Here is a 6,818-nt window from a genome sequence, read left to right as displayed (position 1 = left end):
TCCTGGTGGCCGGCCGGATGCTTCATCCCTCCAGCTGCCTGCTTTCTGGTTTCTTTTTATTATTATTATTATTAAAATAATAGTGGCCCGGTGCACAAATTCGTGCACCAGTGGGGTTCCTCGGCCTGGCCAGCGGGATGGGGCCGAAACCGGCTCTCTGACATTCCCTGAGGGGTCCCGGATTGTGAGAGGGTGCAGGCCAGGCCGAGGGACCCCACTGGGGCACGATTGGGGCCTGGGAGGGGGTGATGTGGGAGGTTGGCCAACCAGGGAGGGACGGTGGGAGGGTTCCAGGGTATGTCCGGCCCATCTCCCTCAGTCCTGTTTGGCCAGACCTCAGCAGCAAGCTCACCTACCAATTGGAGCGTCTTCCCCCTGGTGGTCAGTGCACGTCACAGCAACTGGTCTACCAGTCGACTGTCTGCCCCCTGGTGGTCAGTGCACGTCACAGCAACTGGTCTACCAGTCGACTGCCTGCCCCCTGGTGGTCAGTGCAAATCATAGCAACTGGTCTACCAGTCGACTGTCTGCCCCCTGGTGGTCAGTGCACGTCACAGCAACTGGTCTACCAGTCGACTGCCTGCCCCCTGGTGGTCAGTGCAAATCATAGCAACTGGTCGACCAGTCGACTCTCTGCCCCCTGGTGGTTAGTGCACGTCATAGCGACTGGTCAACCAGTCGACTGTCTGCCCCCTGGTGGTCAGTGCACGTCACAGCGACTGGTCGACCAGTCGACTGTCTGCCCCCTGGTGGTCAGTGCACGTCATAGTGACTGGTTGACCAGTTGACTGGTGGTCAGTGCACGTCATAGTGACTGGTTGACCAGTTGACTGGTGGTCAGTGCACGTCATAGCGACTGGTCGACCAGTCGACTGCCCCCTGGTGGTCAGTGCACGTCATATTTTTGCAGCCCACCCTTTGGAACGCTATGTAAGAAATGTTTTAATACAAATTTCGTCACTTAATTTTTACACTATCCTGTTATACATCATTATTCATCACGAACTACAATGCCCGCTAATGACCGATGGCTCTCAGCGTGTTGCATTCCTTTCCCTCATGCGCCTTACACGCAGGCGCGCCATCTCTCTCCGCTGATACCGGCAGCGAACACTTTAGCAGCCGATGGCCTCGTCCTTCGTCTCGGACGGACTTGCTTGGTGTGCGCAACGGGAAATACCTCGCTTTCGGAGAATGAGAAAAAACAGGCTTATTTGCGTTATGCCTGTTCACCTGTGCCCTTATCCAGTGTCTGGTTGGCTCATGTTCAAGGAAAAATGTTAATACTAAAATGTGCTATTGTTTTACGTTAACGGTGACGCGTTTATTTCATCCCTTTGCCTCCAGCAGGTCTCCATGGGAATACACCTACGTGTCTATGGAAATGGACGCCTTTGTTTGTGTGAGGCCCACGGACACGTGAACCTCGTGTATCTGGCCGTGTCCGCCTTTGAGTGCGACACGCTTGGTGTATCCGATTTGCTGACGGATATTTATTCGAAGCAGCCACATGTACCCTCATGCAAAATCCACATCTGTCTGTTTCTCACGCATGAAAACCACGTTCCCTTTGGCCGAAACAGCGGCTTGTGGGCGCCGTAGGCAGCGACATACCCTCCGTCCCTCCCCCATTCCATCCGGCTCTGTTCTCAGGCCGTCCATCCGTGTCGTAGGTCCCCTTCTCACGCCGAGTTTGGTAGATTTTACCCGAACCGGCTGCTCTGAAAACACCCCTTGGCTCTCAGACCCTGAGCGCCATGCCCCACGCCTCACCTTTGAGAATGTGGGATTCGGCCCTGACCACGTAGCCGGTGTGGCTCAGTGGGTAGAGCACCGGCCCGCGGACTGAAGGGTCCCGGGTTCGATTCCAGGCCGAGGGCACGGGCCTCGGCGGCAGGCTGGGTCCCCAGTCCTGGCCCAGGTGCGTGCGGGAGGCAACCCATCCGTGCGTCTCTCTCACATCGATGTTTCTCTCTCTCTCTGTCTCTCCCCCCCTCCCCCCGTCCACTCTCTCTAAAAAAAATCAATGGGAAGATATCCCTGGGTGAGGAGGAACCAAAAATCCTATATTATAAAAGCCTAATATGCAAATAGAGCGGACGCCGGAATGATCGGCGGAACGGCCGGTTGCTATGATGTGCACCGACCACCAGGGGGCAGACACTCAATGCGGGAGCTGTCCCCAGCTCACAGGCCCCTGGCCAGCCAAGGCAGGTGCCAGTGGGGCCCCCCGAATGCCCCGCCGGTCACCCCACCGATCGGCCCTGATTGCCGGCCAGGCCTAGGGAGGAAGGGAGAGGGAGAGAGGGAGAGAAACATCCATGAGGAGAGAGAATCATGGACCGGCCGCCTCCTGCACGCCCCCTACTGGGCATTGAGCCTGCGACCCGGGTCTGTGCCCCTGATCGGGACTCGAACCCTGACCTCCTGGTTTGTAGGTCGACTCCCAACCACGGAGCCACGCCGGCCGGGCCAGTCCATTTCGTTCTCTTCTCCCCGAACTGTGGGGCATTTGCCATGAATTTCATCTTTTCCCGAAGAAATCGAAGCTTCATGATTCCCCCAGTATCTCCAGGAAATAAATAAATAAATAAATAAATAAAAAGAGGAAAAAAGGGCCCTTATCAGGCCTTTTCGGGTTAATTTATTCCCGGGTCTGTCCTTGGAGCAGCAGCCTGCAAGCCCCGCGGGCACCCTGCCTCTGAGCCAGGACGACCAGGACGCGGAAAATGATGGAATTTCCACTCACGGGTGGAAATGCATCTGCGGAGACAGCTCCGGGCCGGGTTCCCGGCTCTGCGTGACTTGGGAACAGTAACGAGGCGTGAGTGAGTGTGGCCGAGACGCCGAGGAGACGTGGAGAATGACCGCAGCGCACACCCCCGGACGCCCGTGACTCACGTCTTGGCCGTCGCGGCGAGAAAAAATATCTTGGATGCAAACCTCGCTGTTTGCCTGCAAATTTCCCCGTGTGGTTCTTTCCTTAGCCCGTGAGGACACGGCTCGGGGAGGGAGGAGCTGGACGGAGGGAACTGGGCCCGGCCGGCGTGGCCCCGTGGTCGAGCGTGGACCTGTGAGCCAGGAGGTCACGGGTTCGATTCCCGGTCCAGGGCACAGCCCGGGTTGTGGGCTCGATCTCCGGGTGGGGGCGTGCAGGAGGCGGCCGATGCATGATTCTCTGTCCTCATCGATGTTTCTCCTTCCCTCTTCATTCCTCTCTGAAATCAATAAATATATATATATATATATTTTAAAGAATAAATCATTTAGCTAAGATAAGCCCAGGAAAGAAAACGTCTGTGTACGTATCAATCATCTCAGGTATATTTTATATCTTTTTTTTTTTTTTTTCTGGTGAATAGAATGAGACCAATTCTACGTCCTTTCCGCATTTGTCATCAATATCTGTTTATGCATCTCGGAGTTTGTGTGTGTGTGTGTGTGTGTCTTGGTAGGTGGGGGAAGCCAGCTTGTGAGAGAGAGAGAGGGGGGGGGGGATTGAAGGCTTGTACCATGAGCTTGATTGGGTTTGATCGGAAATGGGTCTGTTTTCAGTTCATCGCGAGGAATCAAACCCAAGTTTGTCAGAGGAGGAAAAGCAAGAAAATCTGAGGGTCGTACAGTTTCCAACGCGGCCTTCATCAGGACGAAATCTCACAGCAGCAGTGATTCAAACCGACAGGCGGGCTGATTGGGGGGGGATGAAGGGGGGACCTCAGTCCGGCAGATTTGCAAACCCCCAGCCCTTTGCAGACACCCAGCCTCTTGCAAACAACCAGCCCTTTGCAAACCCCCCAGCCCTTTGCAAACCCCCCAGCCCTTTGCAACCCCCCAGCCCTTTGCAACCCCCAGCCCTTTTGCAAACCCCCAACCCTTTGCAGACACCCAGCCCTTTGCAACCCCCAGACCTTTGCAGGCCCCCAGCCCTTTGCAGGCCCCCAGCCCTTTGCAAACTCCCCAGCCCTTTGCAGACACCCAGCCCTTTGCAGACACCCAGCCCTTTGCAGGCCCCCAGCCCTTTGCAAACCCCCAGCCCTTTGCAGACCCCCAGCCCTTTGTAAACCCCCAGCCCTTTGCAACCCCCCAGCCCTTTGCAAACCCCCAGCCCTTTGTAAACCCCCAACCTTTGCAACCCCCAGCCCTTTGCAACCCCCAGCCCTTTGCAAACTCCCAGCTCTTTGCAGACCCCCAGCCCTTTGTAAACCCCCAGCCCTTTGCAACCCCCCAGCCCTTTGCAAACCCCAGCCCTTTGCAGACCCCCAGCCCTTTGCAACCCCCAGCCCTTTGCAAACTCCCAGCTCTTTGCAGACCCCCAGCCCTTTGTAAACCCCCAGCCCTTTGCAACCCCCCAGCCCTTTGCAAACCCCAGCCCTTTGCATACCCCCAGCCCTTTGCAAACCCCAGCCCTTTGCAGACCCCCAGCCCTTTGCATACCCCAGCCCTTTGTAAACCCCCACCCTTTGCAACCCCCAGCCCTTTGCAACCCCCAGCCCTTTGCAAACTCCCAGCTCTTTGCAGACCCCCAGCCCTTTGTAAACCCCCAACCTTTGCAACCCCCCAGCCCTTTGCAAACTCCCAGCTCTTTGCGGACCCCCAGCCCTTTGCTACCCCCCCCCCACCTCTTTGCAAACTCCTAGCTCTTTGCAGACCCCCAGCCCTTTGCTACCCTCCCCACCTCTTTGCAAACTCCCAGCTCTTTGCAGACCCCCAGCCCTTTGCAAACCCCAATCACTGGCTCCCACTGGGGTGGTTTTTGTTAGTGCACCTCTTTTATTTTTAAAAATAATATATTTTTATTGATTTCAGAGAGGAAGGGAGCGGGAGGGAGAGATAGAAGCATCCATGATGAGAGAGAACCATGGACCGGCTGCCTCCTGCACGCCCCCCACTGGGGATCGAGCCCGCCACCTGGGCGTGTGCCCCGACCGGGAATCGAACCCGTGACCTCCTGGGTCATATAGGTCGATGCTCTCTGATCAGATTCTTTCCGATCGTTGATGTTTCTCTCTCTCTCACCCTCTCCCTTCCTCTCTGAAATCAATAAAAATATATATATTTTTAAAAAATATATAACTGTGATGCATGTCAGATTCCTACGTGATGGAAATCCGCTGACATCGCAGGACAAACTGCTTCTCCAAGGAGCCTGATCCTTATCGTGGCCTGAATCCTTCCAGAGCTGTTTTGACTTCCTAAGGAAATACAAGCCCTCGGCCATCCCTAAGGCCTGCGGCCCTTCCCACGTGTGTCAACCGACCGGGGCGTCTTCTTAAGTTGGTCCGGAGGGGAACACGGTTTTCCTACCTGGACGCAGGGCTCCATCCGACGTGTTACCAACATGTCATTTCGTGGGAACACAGAAGGAGCTGGGGCGGACCCCCGATCCCTGACCCCCAACACCCATCCACCCCCCCCCAACCCCCCCGAGACGGGCGCCTGCTGTGTGCTGGCGGGATTGTTTGTTCTAGATGCAATCTCACAGCCACTCAGGGGGAAAGTCTCACCCGATATGCGATCCCGCCTTCCTCCACCGTGTCCTGGTGTCCCCGGGGCTGCGTCTGGTGGTAAAGCTTAATGCTTCCCTCATGTTCCCCCAGTGGTTGCTGGGATGTGTTTCTTTCTTTATATTTTTTAAATATATTTTATTGATTTTTTTACAGAGAGGAAGGGAGAGGAATAGAGAGTTAGAAACATCAATGATGAGAGAGAAGCATCGATCAGCTGCCCTGTCCCCAGTGAGGAATTAGGAGGGTCAGCGGCCTCGCTGACATGGGGGTGAGCACTGTTCCTGCAGGATCAGACTATGGCCCGTACTTCCTGGCGGGTAAGGTGAACCCACAGGCGTTAGGATTGCTAACAAACGCACGGGCGCAGCCGTTGTGGCTCGGTGGCTGAGCGTCGACCTAGGAACCAGGAGGTCCCGGGTTCGATCCCCGGTCAAGGGCACATGCCCGGGTTGTGGGTTCGATCCCTAGTGTGGGGTGTGCAGGATGCAGCCGGACCGTGATTCTCTCTCATCATAGATGTTTCTCTCTCTCTCTCCCTCTTTCTTTCTCTCTGAAATCAATACAAATATATATTTTAAAAAATGACAACAGCCCTGGCCAGTGTGGCTCAGTGGATAGAGCGTCGGCCTGCGGAGGGAAGGGTCCCAGGTTCGATTCCCGGTCCAGGGCACACGCCCGGGTTGCGGGCTCGATCCCCCGTCGGGGGCGTGCAGGACGCGTCTGAGTTTGCCCTGACATTTTAATCCTTTTTTAAAAAAATAAATATATTTTTGTTGATTTCAGAGAGGAAGGGAGAGGGAGAGAGAGAGAGAGACACATTGATGATGGGAGAGAGCCGTGGGTCGGCTGCCTCCCGCGTGCCCCGCACTGGGGACTGAGCCCGCAGCGGGGGAATCGAACCCTGACCCCTGGGTCTGGGTCCCGTGGAACCAGGGCCGGTCTGTCTGTAGAGGGAGGAGCTCTTGCCGGCCGGCGTGGCTCCGTGGCTGAGCGTCGACCTCTAACCCAGGGGGCCTGAAGCCGGGGCGGCCTCCGCGGGCACGGAGGGCGAGGGGTCAGGCCGAGGCGCGTGGACAGGGCGGCAGGCGGCCTCCCGCATCGGCGGGGACGTGAGGGGCACGGGTCTCGGGTTAATTATTTCCAGGAGGCTCATCTGTGGTCATAAAAGCGTGATATTCTAATTGGACCAGACAGCCGAACGACCTTCCAGACGTCCTTCCGGATGAAACTGCCACCGCCGGGGCTGAGGAGAGGGGTTAGGGGTGACCAGGCAGGGAGAGGGGTTAGGGGGCGATCAGGCAGGCGGAGGGG

The sequence above is a fragment of the Myotis myotis genome, unplaced genomic scaffold (genome assembly GCF_014108235.1).
Source record: "Myotis myotis isolate mMyoMyo1 unplaced genomic scaffold, mMyoMyo1.p scaffold_m19_p_51, whole genome shotgun sequence".
In the NCBI taxonomy this organism is placed as follows: Eukaryota; Metazoa; Chordata; class Mammalia; order Chiroptera; family Vespertilionidae; genus Myotis; species Myotis myotis.
The sequence above is the reverse complement of the archived record's forward strand: the minus strand, read 5'-3'. Positions refer to the sequence as shown.